Source organism: Camelus dromedarius, chromosome 1 (genome assembly GCF_036321535.1).
Source record: "Camelus dromedarius isolate mCamDro1 chromosome 1, mCamDro1.pat, whole genome shotgun sequence".
Taxonomy (NCBI): domain Eukaryota; kingdom Metazoa; phylum Chordata; class Mammalia; order Artiodactyla; family Camelidae; genus Camelus; species Camelus dromedarius.
The window spans coordinates 65,407,290-65,422,946 of record NC_087436.1 but is presented as its reverse complement, the minus strand read 5'-3'; the positions used below and the strand labels follow the sequence as shown (position 1 = coordinate 65,422,946).

The window sequence follows — 15,657 nt, the reverse complement described above, 5'->3', positions numbered from 1 at the left end:
GCTGTTTTACAGGAAATATGGTAAATAGAGAAACTAAGTAAATAACACCACAAAAAAGCAATTTTCCTGACCAGATTTGAGTAAATCTATAAGATAAATAACTTGGTAATTCCAACAAGTTAATGCTATTTAATAAAAAAGCATCTCTAAAAGAGTTTTTATTTAACTTTGTGTGATACATATTTAGATTTCGCACAGAAGTGGTCACTGCTTATACCACCTTAACTAACAAATTCATGCATTATCAAAAAGATTTGATGTTTTCATGTTAAACCTAGATGTGTTTTCAGCAACCATAGTCATGAATAAAAAGATAAATGGGAAAGTCATTTACTCAAAAATAAAAATAATAATAACAATAATAATAAAACCACATAGCTTATTTTTACTAATGCAATTTTTTAACTGTTATAAAATATTCTTGCTTATGGATCAAATAATATAGACTTATAAAAGCTGAATGTCCTAAGTCTTCAAAACAGTGCTGGTATATAGTTATGCTGGAGGCAGAATTTAAAAATCATCATAAATGTAAGTTTCTATTTCCTACTTGCCTGCAGATTCTGCCCATTTGGTAACTAATGTTTGACCTATTATATCATAGATTCAAAATTTGAAATTATAATGGGAAAAATTATTAGAACTGATAAAATATTTTGTTTCCACACTCAGAAACATACAAAGAATATAAAGTGTTTTCCCCTGACAACTGCTGTGAAAGTCAAAACAATGGTATCTCTTTTTTTTTTTAATAAGAGTTGGAAAATCTAGTTCAGCTCTTGCAGCATCAATGACAGCAGCACCACAGATGCTGTTCACCAGACGGAGCAAAACAGAAAATGGAAGTCGTTCTTTCTCTCTTTGCTAAGCAGTCTTAAAATCGATATTAGCTGGTAAAAGTCAAATTCTGCTTTTTACACTAACTTTGGGGTACACAGATATGCAACATTTTTCAAAAGAAAGTTTTCTCTAAGGTATCTATAGTCTAATCAGTGTGTATGTATAGTGTGTAATACATGTAGCCCGATACAGAAACAAAGTCAGAGGTGATTGTGACTTGGCCAAGATAGCAATTGTGTTACTATATTTAAGTATATTTATATTGTGAAAGGTATTTATCACATTTAAAATGTTTTAGGAAATATTCTATGCTGATTTGTGAGAGGAATGAACTTTTCAGGCAGTCTTCTCTAGTCAAAGCAGAGTAAATGTTAACCTCTGTTCTGTGCTGCAAATGAATGAATAATTCTGAACAGCCGAAACTGAACTTAGTAATGGAGATGCTGAGTCACAGCAAAAAAGTGATATATGAAACTATTAAAGGCCCTCACCAAGACTCTCCTTTTCCTTGTGCCAATAATCCAAGGGATGAAATGTAACTCACTGTGAAGGACAAAAATAAATGTGTCAGATATGATATGTTAGTCCTAAAAATGAGGGAAAGTGCAGTTTTTAAAATATAATATTAATAAAAGTGATTAATTTCCCTCATCCCTTCCCTACCATATCTAGAATGGTAATTTCAATGCATACAAATTCAGAAATATGGTAAATAGAGAATTCAGGGGTTTTGGGTGGCCTCAGTCATTTTTCTTCACATACTGAATTCTTTGAAACTGAGTAATTCAGTTTTGGAGGCACTAATGATGTAGCGAATTGTATTCTGTTTACAAAATGGTATTTTCGTCACTGAAAGGAACGGCAACAACCTAAATTCTTGTTCATCGTAGGTAATACTTACACAAACATGACGAAGAAGTATCAATTCATTGTGTGACCTTGGATAAATAAAGCATTTCCTTATATAAAATTTCAAGAACTATGTAAATTTATATAAAATTGATTAGTAGCCTTAGGCAGCATTTCATAAATGTGTTTCTGTTATATAGTAATAGCAGTAGAATAATAGACTAGAACTATTTCATGAGAGTGTTAATTAACCATAATCAGTCCTGGAGCATTATTTTCCCTTAGCAACAAGAACAAAATAGCTTTAAACACAGAGACACAGAGTAAGGAAGGGATTCTTTGAACACTATTACCGGAAATTGTCTCCTTTCCTGTACGCTAAAAACATAATAAAATCTGTCTGTTCTGAGTCAAATGATAATCTGAGCTCATAGGCAAATGAAGTCTTGAGTTCTAAGGGAAAAAAAAGCTGGTATTTTACTTTCTCCCCCAGTGTTTTGAGAAGGTGTCTGAAGAAATAGATTAGAGAGCATTGCCTCTTGTCTATCCTCAATTGAAATTCTAACACTATTTAACAATAACATTAAGTAGTTTCACTAACCCACAAAAATAGTTGAATAGGTAAGCTGAATCCTCTCTCTCTATGTAATTGTTGGTGAACACATGGAAAAAAGAGAGGATATTCCTTTGTGTACATTCACAGGGCAATACAATCTGCTTTTTTCTGAGGATCATGTAGGAGGGTTTAGATTTCCACTACTGCAAGACCATCACAACTTTAATTAAAATTAAACTACATACATCAACTACATACTAAATTTAAATAAAATTAAACTGCAATAAGTAGGCAAAGAACAATAATAACTGGAAAAGAAACCAAGTGACAAAATGAATGACTAGTTTACATAAATAGTAATAATTAATGTATGGCAATGCAAAACATATTCATAACGTAGATAATAAAGTGTCTTTATATGTTGAAAAGAAAAAGATGAAAAAGTTAACACAAAATAATGGTCAAATGATATGAATAGTAAATTCTCACCCATGTGATAAGATCACACTTACATATACTCAGGATCTAGTTATTGTCTTACAATTGATGAAATGCAGATTATTAGTTACTCTTCTGAAGGAAGAAGATGAGGTCTTCTCTCACCATAACAACACCTTTTTTTTAAACTTAGGATATTAAATAACTTAACTCACATACTTGGTAATTCAGTCATTTGTACCCAAATGTAGCTAATTCCAGGCCCTGGCTCTCTAAATCATTACATGAGGATAATGACACATAAAATAAATATTTAAACATCTAAGAGTAGATGATATTTACCATAGAGACATTGTGGAATGAGTGAAGAGAATCTAGACTATAACTCTAAGGGATACAGAACTTTAAGAATGAGGTAGAAGCAGTAGAGTAGAAAAGGAAAAGCAGAATAGAGTAAGTGTTGTGAGATGTCAGAGAAATACTAGAAGCGAGTGGTGCTTGGGAGACTGGGAAAAGAGTTTTCTGAGAACAGTTACTAGCCATGTCAAATAACAAGAAGCCAGGCAAGGTGAAGATTTTAAATGTCCAGGGGCTTTAAAATACCAAAGTTTTTGTTTGGTTTGGTTATTTGTTTTTTGCAAACAATAAGAAAAATGGAAAAAAAAAAACCCATTAGTTTTAATAAGTATTGATTTTACAAAGCCTTATTAAGTTTAAATTCCTATCCCTACACTCTTCAAAATCCAAGTTAAGAGTATTGTTAGGTCTAAAACAATGTCAATATCTGATATGTTACTAGAGTTATTATAATCTCTTAATGTGTTCATATTAGTATCCTTGTTAGCACTTTAATACATTTTATAGAAAAAAAGTTTGAAAAGATATTAAGATACAAAGCAAAGCAACCAACTATTCTTGTACTATTTCACGAAGACCTGCTTTGTTGTTGTTCTCTATGAAATCCCAGCATAGAACTATTTGTTTGCTCCCTGCATTACAATCTTAACTGTGACAGCATAGCATTATCACCTCCCCCACTGATTCTCCCTTATTTATTCTGGTTAAAATTATCACCCTATTATTTTGGAGTTTATCTTAACCTTTTAATACACTTTGCTTGCTTTTATATTCCTCACATGTGTATGCACTTTCCCAGTATATTTGCAAAATCTTTTCTCTATAACCAGAAAAACAACCAATAGAAACAAACATAGATTTATTGACTGCTCAACATAAGAAAAATTAATTTGTCCCAAAATGGAGTATCAGGAGATGGTATAAAAACTCAGTGATGACCAGTTATAGTGGGTGCTATTATAAAAATTTCCATGGACACTATTACAAAAATTTTTGTAGGAGCTGTAGGTTGAGTTATGTTCCCTTCTAATTATGGCATTCTATTCATTTCTATTTATGTCATCTATATATTAAAAAGTCTTCTTGCAAAAAATTGTTTACTGCTACTGCTTATACCCATTAACTTTAATAATAGGCTAAATATTTAAAATTCAAAAACACTTTATCTCCTACCTCTTTCAGCTAGAGAACAAAATATGATAATGTTTGAAGAAGTTAAAATTAATTAGCACTTCCATAAATTTAGTTCCTATTTCTATTTCTGTTAACATTTTCTCATTCATTTTAAATTACATCTGGGAGGTATTCCTCCGTAGTGAAGTGAATGTGCAGGTTAGAGAGATAGCTGCTTCCAATTCTACCTGTGCTGTTTTAGGCAAGTTGTGTAACATCTCTCAGCCTTAGGATTCACATATGTAAAGTGAAAGCAATGTTTCTAACGTATAGTGTATACAAAGCTTAAACTAGACCATGTTACATGGGGCCCTCAAAATATTAATGAGTCTTAGCACAGAGTGAGCGACTGAAAAAGCAGGCAGAGAGTTTTGCCTAATAGAGAAGCCAGCAAAACATTTGGGAATCTTATAGAGTTTAACAAAAAGAAAAGAAAATCAGAAACTTGTGTGGCCAAAATCCCTGTTTGAAGGGAGACACAGGGAACTGTGTCCAATGCATTGCGGAATCTTTAAGCTTCAATCTTGTGCAAGGAAAAAAGCAGAAAAATAAGCAGAAAGTGAATGAAAATTAGAGTGAAGTTAACCCACTATGGCAACCTAACAGCAAATAAAGTGAACCTTCTGTGGAGAAAGATAAAACATATCTGTGTCATAACTTTTCATATGCAATGTTAAACATTCAAACACAGACTATCAGACATATCAATAAGGAAAATCCGGGGAGCACAGATAATGTAACTTAACTCATTGATGACCCAGTGATGGTGGTTATCAGGTACAAACTTTGTAATGAATATGTTTATAAATAAATGTTTAAGAAAAATGATGTATATTTTGGTTTCCTAGTGCTGCTGTGACAAATCACCCCAGACTTAGGAGTTTACAGCAACACAAAGCTATTATCTTATAATTCTGGAGATCAGAAGTCTGGAATGAGTCTTACGGGACTAAAATGAAAGTGTCAGCCAGGCTGGTTCCTTCTGGCAGCTTTAGGAGAGAATCATTTGCTTGCCTCTTTCAGCCTCTAAAGACTGCTAGCATTCCATGGTCTGTGTCCATAGCACTCAAATCTCTGCTTCTGTTCTCACATCATCTTCTCCTCTTTGCCTCCTGCCTCCCTCTTACACTCTTGTGATTTTATTGTGGCCACCCAGATAATCCATGATAATCCCCCTTTCTCAAGAATCTTAATGTAATCACATCTACAAAGTCACTTTTACCACGTAAAATAACATATTCACAAATTCTGAGAGTAGGACATGAACATCTTTGGGGAGCCATTATTCAGCCTATCACAAATGCTAAAATGGAAATGTCCTCTGAGAATAAGAAGTTATAAAAGAATAAAATGGAATGCTGAAACTAAAAAATGTGTTAATTGTATATTTTAAAATTACAAAAAATGAAAAGAGTTGTAATAGCAAATTGGAAATGGAAGTAGAGAGGATTAGTGAACCAGAAGATAGGTCAATGGAAAATGTCCAAGCTAATGTATATGGAGAATCATAAAATGATGGAAAATAGATATAAATACTGAGAAGGCCTTACATATCTGTAATGTGAGTTTAGAATCCATGAAAAGCAGAAGAGGAAATGGAAGAGAAATAATTTTAGGAGATAATACACCCGATTTTTTTTTAAAAGCCACAGATTCAGTGCAATCTATGAAATATAAATAGAGAGAAAAATCACTTCCAGGTGTATGACAAGAAAACTAGTAAAAATGAAACACAAAGGAAAAGCAATGCGATAAAATGGAAATATGTTATCTTCAAAGAGGCTAAATGAGATTGTTCGGAAACTGCTCAAAAGAAATGATAGACATCAGAAAAAAATGAAATTTTATTCTTTAAGTTCTTACAGACAAAGCTAGAAGTCTATATTAACTGAGACTATCCTTCCAGTGTTGAATAAATAAATTTCAGATAAAATTCAACCAAACCCACAAAACTCGTTAGTTGTAATCACATACATAACCAGCATAACTGTGATACTAACATGATAAGTACATATATATACGTTCATTCTCTCTTTTCTTTTGAAAATATTAAGAAAAATTATGAATATAATTTTACCAAAGTGAATATAGTGTTATCTAAAAGACAATGTGTTACAGTACAGTTTGATATCATCCCCCAAAAACTCAGCTGAATTTTTTAGAAGCAATTGATTTTATTGAACATGATCAAAACATTAAAAAAAAATTTTTTGAAGTGTGAGACAATTTTTTTCCAAATATGCTTATATAAATACACATCCTGATCACTTATTCAGTAAATCTATTTATATTTAATAAATATAAGTTGTAAGTATAGTAAACATCAGATTCACTTCTTGCCCTCAAGTAGCTTGTGGTTTATTGAAAATAGAGTTGTGGGGTAGTGATAGTGGTAAGAAAAAACAAAACAGGGAGGAAACAATAAAAAGTGTTTTCAGAAATGGGAATAGACAATTCCTAAGCAGGTATTGGTGAGGAGTAAGATTAGGGTGATGGGCAGATTGCACAGTTTTATGTGTTATGTTGTTTTGTGCCGTCACGTCACATCATGCTATGATGTCATGTGATGTGATGTGAAATTACATTAAGGAATAGAGACCACTTGCTAATGGCAGTTCTTGGATTTAGAGGCCCAATGACATTTGTCAGTTAACAGATAAAGCTACAGGGTGGCACAGGGACTAGAAATGTCAAGAGGGGCTTCAAGCATACAAAAAATTGTTATAACACTTATAAAAATTAACCAGAATAAAACAGAATAATGACAGGAAAATTAAAAGAAGTACCTGGATTGTGAGGGAGTGGAGCAGCAGGAACTCTCATTCATTGCTGGTGGGATTGCAAAATAGCACAGCCACTTTGAAAGACAGTTTGGCAGTTTGGCAGTTGTTTTTTTTTTTTTCCACAAAACTAAACATACTCTTATATAGGATCTAACAATCATGCTCATTGTTATTTACTCAAATGTAAAAAACGTATGTCCACACAGAATCCTGCATGTGGATGTTTATGGCAGCTTTACTCATAATTGTCAAAATTTGGAAGTTTTGGAATTCCAAAATTTTGGAATTTGGAAGCAACCATGATGTTCTTCAGGGGGTGAATGGATAAATGGTGGTACATCTAGATTAAGTAAAAAGTCATGAAAAGATATAGAGGAATCTTAAATGCATATCAATAAGTGAAAAACCAATCTGAAAGGACTAAATGCTGTATGACTTACATTATTTGATATTCTAGAAAAGACAACTATGGACAGTGGTTGCCAAGGGTTAGAGGAGAGAGAAGGATGAATAGGTGGTGTAGAGAGGATTTTGGGGGGCAATGAAACTGCTCTGTGTAATACTATAATGGCAGATGCATGTCATTCTACATTTGTCCAAACCCGTAGAGTGTACAACACCAAGAGTGAACCCTAATGTAAGCTACGGACACTGCATGACAATTATTTGTCAGTGTAGGTTCATTAAGTGTAATAAATGTATCACTCTGATGGGCTTATTAATAATGTGGGAGGCTATGCATGTGTGGGGAAATGAGGTATATGGGCAATATTTGTATCTTCCACTTGATTTTGCTGTGAACCTAAAACTGCTCTGAAAAAAAACAAAATATATTTTTAAAAATCAATATAATTGTCCATCTAACTTGCAGCTGACTATAGATGCATGAGTCTACCCAGTCAGAACCATCAGCTGGTCGATAAATTTGTGAGCAATAATAAATATTTGTTTAAGAAGTGTATTGACCTAGGGCATTTAGGAGACCTTAAAAGAGTAATGATCAGAGATGGAAGATTAAATGAGGCAGGAGACAAGGATAAAATTTATTTCTGGCGTGCTCGAATTTTATTTTTATCATGCTCTGAACAAGTAGCTAGAACATTTGGAAAGATATTTTATTTCCCCTTTTCTCCCTCTGTCATCACATCTAAGACATTTTCCACATCTATACATGCTCTTTTAACTGAATAAAAATTATAATTGCTTTAAAAATAATAATACTTATCTAAGTGTCCTGCACTGGACTTTATGCTTTATTTAATCTATAAATTACTCTTTTGATTAAAAAGCATTATTTTTCTTATTTTCCAGAAACCAAAACTGAAATTTTGAGATTCACATATAAAAAGTCTCAAGCCTATAAATGGCAGGACCAGAATTCAACCAAAAAAAAAAAAAGCCTACTAAACCTGGTCTTTTAAATATTTATTTGTATCAAGTACATTTCTTGAAACACATAAGATCTTACAAATGAATATTCCAGATAAAGGAAAACAGATGTGCAAAAGTGCAGCCAGAATTAAAAAACAGAGTGTGGTCCAAGAGATACAGATTGGCTGGCTGGTGACAAGAGTGTAGGTTTGGGAAAGGCAACGGTGAGGTTCTGTCTGCAGAGGGACTTGAAAGTGGAGAGAAGCAGCTTAGTTTTTATATCTATAAAGCATAGAGTACCTTCAGAAGACCTGAAGCAAGACAGTGGTATGATGAACGGTGATTTAGTGGCAGAAGGGAAGACAGGAGAGAAGACAGTTTAAGAAACTATTACTAAGCAAGGTACAGAGAGGGTGTTGTAGCATATTACACTTTTTGAAAAGGGGAAAAAAACATTTATACTTGCAAATGCATAGAGTTTGACCTTGCTCTTTCTTCACTTTCCAGTGGGGGTTAATTTAATTTCCCACTAAAGGGTACATGAGGCCCTGGCAACAATAGTTCCCTCCACCCCCACCCCGAGGAGGGGAATTGGTAGCTGCTTTTCAAGGAGAGAAGGAACCTTTTTTTTTTCTTTCCTTTTCTTCCTTTTATTCTTTTTCTGTATATCCTTTTGTATACTTTCACACTTTCTATTTTGTACTTTGGACATGTATTACCTGGCTAAAAACTAATTTGCTTTTTAAGAGGTTATTAGATAATCTAGAAAACATTGTTAGGGAGAATGTACCTGCCACTCACCCGCACCTCCCCAGGAAGAATGTCCTTAATCCTAGTAGCCTAGTGACCTCAAAAAGCTTTTGTTGAGATGACTGACTACTGGTCTGGCTAGTATTCAGACTTGGGGGAAGGAGAGGCGGCCTGTACAGATCTTACATCTTCTTGCTGGTTGCATTTGGGGCTGACTGATTCCATTACCAGCCTCCTAATCCTGGCTGGTGCCAAGTGGGTTCCCCTTCTGTGTCCAGCAAAAGTGTACCGGGTCATCGTTCAGCAAGCATCTGGGTACCATGGGAGGCAGTAAGCCACGAAAATGCCAGAGGAATGAAGACACAGGGGCAGCACAGAAAATAAGCACCCATCCTTCCTTACCTTGGAGCAGATTTGTGAGCAGAAAGGGTCCAGTGTAGTTGGTGGCAAAGGTGACATCAAGGCCCTCTGGAGTACATGTTGTAGGCAATCCTGGGAGGAGATGAAAACATAGGTGGTGGGTGGTGGAATGACAACCCCGAGGGAGATGATGTCTGGGGAAGATATATTGGGGTTCAGTAGAAAAGCCACAGGAACATGTATGTGTCAAGATTGGAACAGTGAAGTTTGAAGCTACAACTTAAGGTAGGCTTTTTAGGACAGTGTCCTATTTAAGAGTGTTTCCACAGAGTATACAGGTTAGGCTTGGGGGATGCCTGTTTTGGGGTCCCTGAGCTAGAAGGGAGGCTCTTGAAATGCATTTAGGGGAAGTTAAGTCAAGATACATACCACAGACTGCAGCATTGTTAACCAGTAGATGTATCTCTGGATACTACCGCAGAAGCCACTAAGCAAAGCTCTGGATGGAGGCCATCGAGCTCATGTCCACTTTAAGAAGCAGGAGGTGGTTCTTCTTTGAGGCTGCCTGTAACTCGGCCAGGGCTTGCTGTCCACACTCATGGCTATGGCAGGCCAGGGTGAGGCACCTCGTGAAGATCCTGGCTCTCCTTATCCCTGGAGTCCAGGCCCTGTGTGAGTACGCAGCAACTCGGCCTCCGCGTCCCAGCCACTGGGCCACTTGGCACCCGGCCATAGTTTGGATCTGGGGTTGCGAGCCACACTGGGGAACCCCAGGTACATGGCGAGAAAGCGGAGGCCGGGACTGAGGAAGGGCAGCTTCGAACCAAAGCCTGGCAACAGTAGGCCTAGGTTTAAAGTAGGAAATTGGAGGCGGGGGCTGGGACCCATCTCTCGGATGGGAACCCCAGGCTGGAGAGGGAAGAAAACTGATGGCAAGACGCGGACACCCGAGCCGGAGGCTGGCAGTCGACCAGGGGCCTCAGTCTTCCCGCCCTGCTGGCACCCGTGGTAGGCTTCTGCGGGGCGCGCCACGGAGTCTGAAACCAGAACCTCCGGCGTGGGCGCACCCAGCAGCACAGCAGGCGCCCGGGGTCCGGGCACGCCATAGCGGGCTTGCGGCCCATTCTGCATGGCGGTCGCCGGGCCGCGGGTCCGCGCGCCAGGGCTGCTGCGGCAGGAACCCGGCAGAGGGGCTGAGCACTGCGGCGCCGCCTGCAGAGGGGTCCGACACCAACACGCCTGGGGCGATGCGGAGCAACTCCTCGTTCTTGGGCTACGGCCAGTCTCCAGCCACATGAGGCTGGGGCGTGTAATAGTAGAGATCCTCGAGGGAGAACTGGGAGCCGAAGTGCTGTGCCCTCTTGACTAAGGCCTGGGGGCTGGCTCCCAGGGACAGATCCGGAGAAGGGTGGGGACTGGTGGCGGGCACCACCTCCACTGAGGGTTGGCTTCTCGCGTTCAAAGATCCGATCGAGGATAGGTGGCCCTTAGCTTGTCCGTCCAGTTCCTCTGAAGGACCTCCAGGCCCTGTTTCCTGAAACTGCTCCGGGGTCTGTGGGGTCCCCCGGGTGACTCTCAGCTCGTGAGAACGCTCCCAAGATGCCATCTGCTCCTGAGAGTCTGTAGATCCATCCAAGATCTTCCTAAAGGGATTTGGTTCATGCTTCCTTGGTCCTGGGGAAATGCACAGGGGTGGAGATGGCAGGTAAGAAGTGTGATGTCGGGAAGGGGACAGAGGCACTAAGGTTGGAGCAGTCCAGAGAGGCCCTGAAGAGAACAAAGATGTGGCGGAGGCGGGGGTGGGAGGTGGAAAGTGGGAAGTAGCTGGGGGCTAGGCTTACTTTGCCTTGGATCTCCTCCAGTACCACCGAGGCGGGCGCCTGCAGCACAGGCAGGGATCTCGGAGCCAAGGCGTCAATCGGGCAAGGTGAGGGTTCCTCGTCCTCGCCCATGTGGGGTCCTCTGCCACTGCAGATTCTCCCTCATCCCGGGCCAGGAAGCGCCACTCGGTGATCTGCAGCATGGCCTCCCGTGCCTGGCTTATGGTGAATGGAATGCACTGTGGAGGCGAGAGAGGGTCTCAGCCTAGCAGACAGGGGTCAGGGAGAGAGGAGATGGGTCTAGAGGACGGGGATCCAGGCCTACCTGCCGGCTCAGGTAGACTCTGAAGGTGGAGTCCATGACTCGCTCCAGCAGATCGGCCAAGATGTCACCTGCCATGTCCACACCCTCTTCGCGAGCTGTGAGCTCCATCCACTCCGTCTCAGTGAGCCATCCAGGCACAATGTCCACCTGCGGCACCGTAACCATAGGCTTTTCCGCCTTGGATCGGGTCACTCTGCGGTCTCGGGCCTACGTCTCCTGCAAGTCAGGGCTAGAGATCGAGGAGTGGAGAAGGAGGAAGCTTCCTCAAGTTGTCTAATAGGAAGGATAAACCTTTTGAAAGGGACAATTTACTAAGAGCCTACTACGGGACAGCTGCTTTTCGGGTATGTGACCTAGCTAATTTAATTTTTGTAACAGCTCACTAAGCCCATTTTACTGACAAACTGAAACTCGACAGCAGTTAACCTACATTTGCTTGAGATTACACCCTGAATCCAAGCTATGTATAGTTCTAACCGCAGAGTCCTTGTTATTTGCACTAGTTTAAAGTGTTCAAAACTCTTGAGAGTTCAAAGAACTTGAGAAAGATGAGTCAACAGTGCTGGAACTGTTAATGTAGCCACTCTCTGGGCTTCTGCTCAGCTTCCAGACGTGTACAGAGGTGTCTACTCGCACCCAGTCCTGCGGCTCCCCAGCTTGCTGTGTAAATGACTCGAGGTTTCCTAGGGGAATCACACACCCCCAACACCCTCCTTCCCAGCCCCCCAGAGAGAGAGTGCTCCTTTCTGCCCACTTTCCTGCCTGATCCTCCTCTCTTCTGGCCATACCTCTCCCTCCTCCACCCAGATCTTGCTTTTTCAATAGTCCTTGGATCCCTAGGTGATTCAGGGCTCCTCTTCCTTCTCCCTGTTTCCTTCCGCTCCTCAAGGCCCCTCACCTGCACCCTGAGGGGACCACTTGCAGTAAGCTGAATCATGCAGACAGGCTGAGCCACCAGGTGGCAACACACACTACCATAAAGGGGCAGCCAGGTGGAGTTCTCCTCTAGGGGAGGAGAAGTGCAGGGTGAGGGTGGGGACAGTGAAGGAGACCATCCAACAGCCCCTCTTCTCACCACCCAGCATCCCCCACATACACACATACTCACCATGGCTGGCAAGGGTGAGGTCATGGGTGCGGAACCCATCTTGCACTGCTGCCAGAGTGAGAGTGGTATGAGCCAAGAGGTGGTAACAAGGAACTCTGCTGGACAGAGAAGTGGGCAGCAGTCAAGTGAAGGGCAAGGATGGCAGAAGCTTTATGGGCCTCCATGATTCAGGCTACCCTACAGAAAACCAGATTGCTTCCCCCGCAGGGGTTGGAACAAACATTTACTGCACTCCTGCTAAGTGCTGGACCGTATGTTTTAAATATGTTATACCACTGTATTCCCACGACAGCCCTGTGGGGTAGCATTCTTTAATTAATAGATGAGGCCACTTGAGGCTTAACGAGGTTAAGAAATCTGCCCTTAAATAGAGCTTAGGTGATACAGTTGTAATATTTTGAGATAACTCACATACAAAAAGTCTCAAGCCTGTAAGCGGCAGGACCAGAATTCAAACCAAAAAAAAAAAAAAAGCCTACCAAACCCAGTCTTTTAAATATTTATATGTATCAAGTACATTTCTTGAAACACATAAGATCTTCCTGTCTGGTACCTCTGATCTCTCTTCTTCATATCTTATGCTTCTATAATTAGGGCAACATTCCTTATCATACTTGCCAGGGTCCTCTGAATAATGAGTTTTCAAATCCTGCTGCCTATGTTCAAATCCTGATTCCTTCCACATAACTGAACTTCAGATGTTACAGTTAACTGAGTTTGAGACATCGCTGAAATATCCTTGTGCCTCATTAGCTCATCTTAATAACTAAGTTTGTTGTAAGGATTAAATAGTCTCATGGCCTTTAGCGCAGGATCTGGTAAACAAAACCTCAAGTAGCTTTTGTTTTGTTCTTTTTAAACAGTATTCTCACATTCACGGAACTTTTAAATGAATTACTGGAAAATTAACAGACCTTCCATTGCACATTCTTAATAAAGCAGTGGAGAGAGTTCAACTTTGCTTTCTCAAGTTATTATCACTTTAGTTCAGGCTATTTTGGAAGGATGAGCTTATTAAGAAATGAGTTGGCTATGTAAATTACATAAATCAGTAGCTTAAATGTGTAAAGTAATGTTTTGTAAACCTGACAAGTGAATATTTCAGAAAAGCTAAATTGAACAGTTTATAGTAACAACTAATACTGATTTAACACAATATGACAGAGAAAGGGACCCCTCCACGTGTTTTATAGGTATTAACTAATTTTATTAGCATAAGCCTGTGAGGTTCATACTATAATTATGCTCATTTTAAGGTAAGGAAACCAAGGTACATAAATGTGAAGTTATTTGACCTTGGTCATTCATCTCATAAATGGCAGTGCTGGGAATTCTAGATCAAGTCTTCTGTCTTCACTGTTTGTGCTCCTAACCACTGTGCTAATATTAACTGTTCTCAACAACACTGTATCTTAAATACTGGGTATATGGACTAAAAATAATTAAAAGTTTTCTATATCGCTCAGGGTCTTATAAACATCAGTTACTGTCCTGAGATTTAACCCAAGACAGTATTAATCTAGAGATAACTACATCTTTAATGGAAAGGGTTATAGCTAGAATCCTACCAACCATCTTACATGACCTTTGCCTTTTCTCTAAGATAAGATAATGTGCCTTTGAAAACAAGAATCAGATATACAATATTTAAGACCAGGGGATTAAAAAAAATATTTAGGTAGATGGCCTGGATGTTACGGTAAACCAGAGACTCCTTCCTTTCTGTCTCCACTACAAAGCTTCCTGTTTCCCTCACTCAACAGATTTCATTAATATTGGCTCTCATTTCTTGGAAAAATGTATCTCAAACAAGAACAACTCTTGGAAAGTCTTATTCAAATAAATGGCAATGAGCAAAAAGAATGAAAAGATGTAAAAATGGGGGGAAATATATGAATGATATATATTCAAAACTAAAAGACATCTTAAAATATTTGAGTAAAAAAATGATTGTACACAGATTTGAAAATTTTTGTATGTCATGCAAAGTTATTACATCTAGTATTACAGCCAGATTGGGATTTTGCCTTTAGCTTTTATCCTTCAAATGTTCCAACTCTTTGAGGAGTAAGTGCAAAATCTGAAAGAATTTCTACTCCGGAATCTCTATTTTTCCTATAATATACTCATCCAAATTGATGTGTTTGCTAATTTCCATTTCCTTTCAGAAGGAATTTTTATGGATATGTGTCTCCAAATATTTTTAATTTGTTACTTTTAATTTGCCATGCTCTGGCAAGTGGAGGATAAATAAGTTGGGGGGTGTATAATTGTGACTAGAGTAGGGATAAGTTCTTACACTTGTCTGCAAATTTTCTCATCATCTGTGTTCTGTATAGCTAAGGTTATCTCCTAGGTAACTACCAGGTAACTGATGTTTCACTAACATATTTTAAACATTCCTAAAACATTGAGTTTTTAACAGCATCTAAACAGAAGACAATTCTCTACCAGAAATTCTAAAGTTTATTTGCTTTGAGCTTCCAATCCCTGTGGTTTTACTAAACTTCTCATGATTTTCAAGACTCCCAGTCTTGGTTGTCATTATTTAGTCTCTTATGTTAGCATTAAAAATCATATACATATATATATACACACACACACACACAAACACACATATGTGTATATATGTATATATGTATGCATATAGATATTTGAAATAAATATCATATATATTTAAAATATCTAATGTGATATATATTTAAAAAGAAAGTGATCTTGATTTATTTCTGTCTGCTTACTTGCAGTTAAAAAAAACACACTAGGAATTATTTAGATTCATGAAACCACTTCTCAAACTTCAGTCTACAAGATGCCAATTGATGAATACAAAGTTATTAATTTGTATTTTGTAAATAATCTGTAAATTATTAATTTTTGATACTTGAATATTAAAAATATGAAAAATTTGTATTTAAAGAAAATTA

General features: G+C 38.5%; 1 pseudogene; it reads right to left on the bottom strand.

Moving 5' to 3' along the window:
* Positions 1-10,125: 10,125 nt before the first annotated feature.
* Positions 10,126-12,769, bottom strand: LOC105091811 (uncharacterized protein C2orf81-like; annotated as a pseudogene).
* Between the last annotated feature and the right edge of the window lie 2,888 nt (positions 12,770-15,657).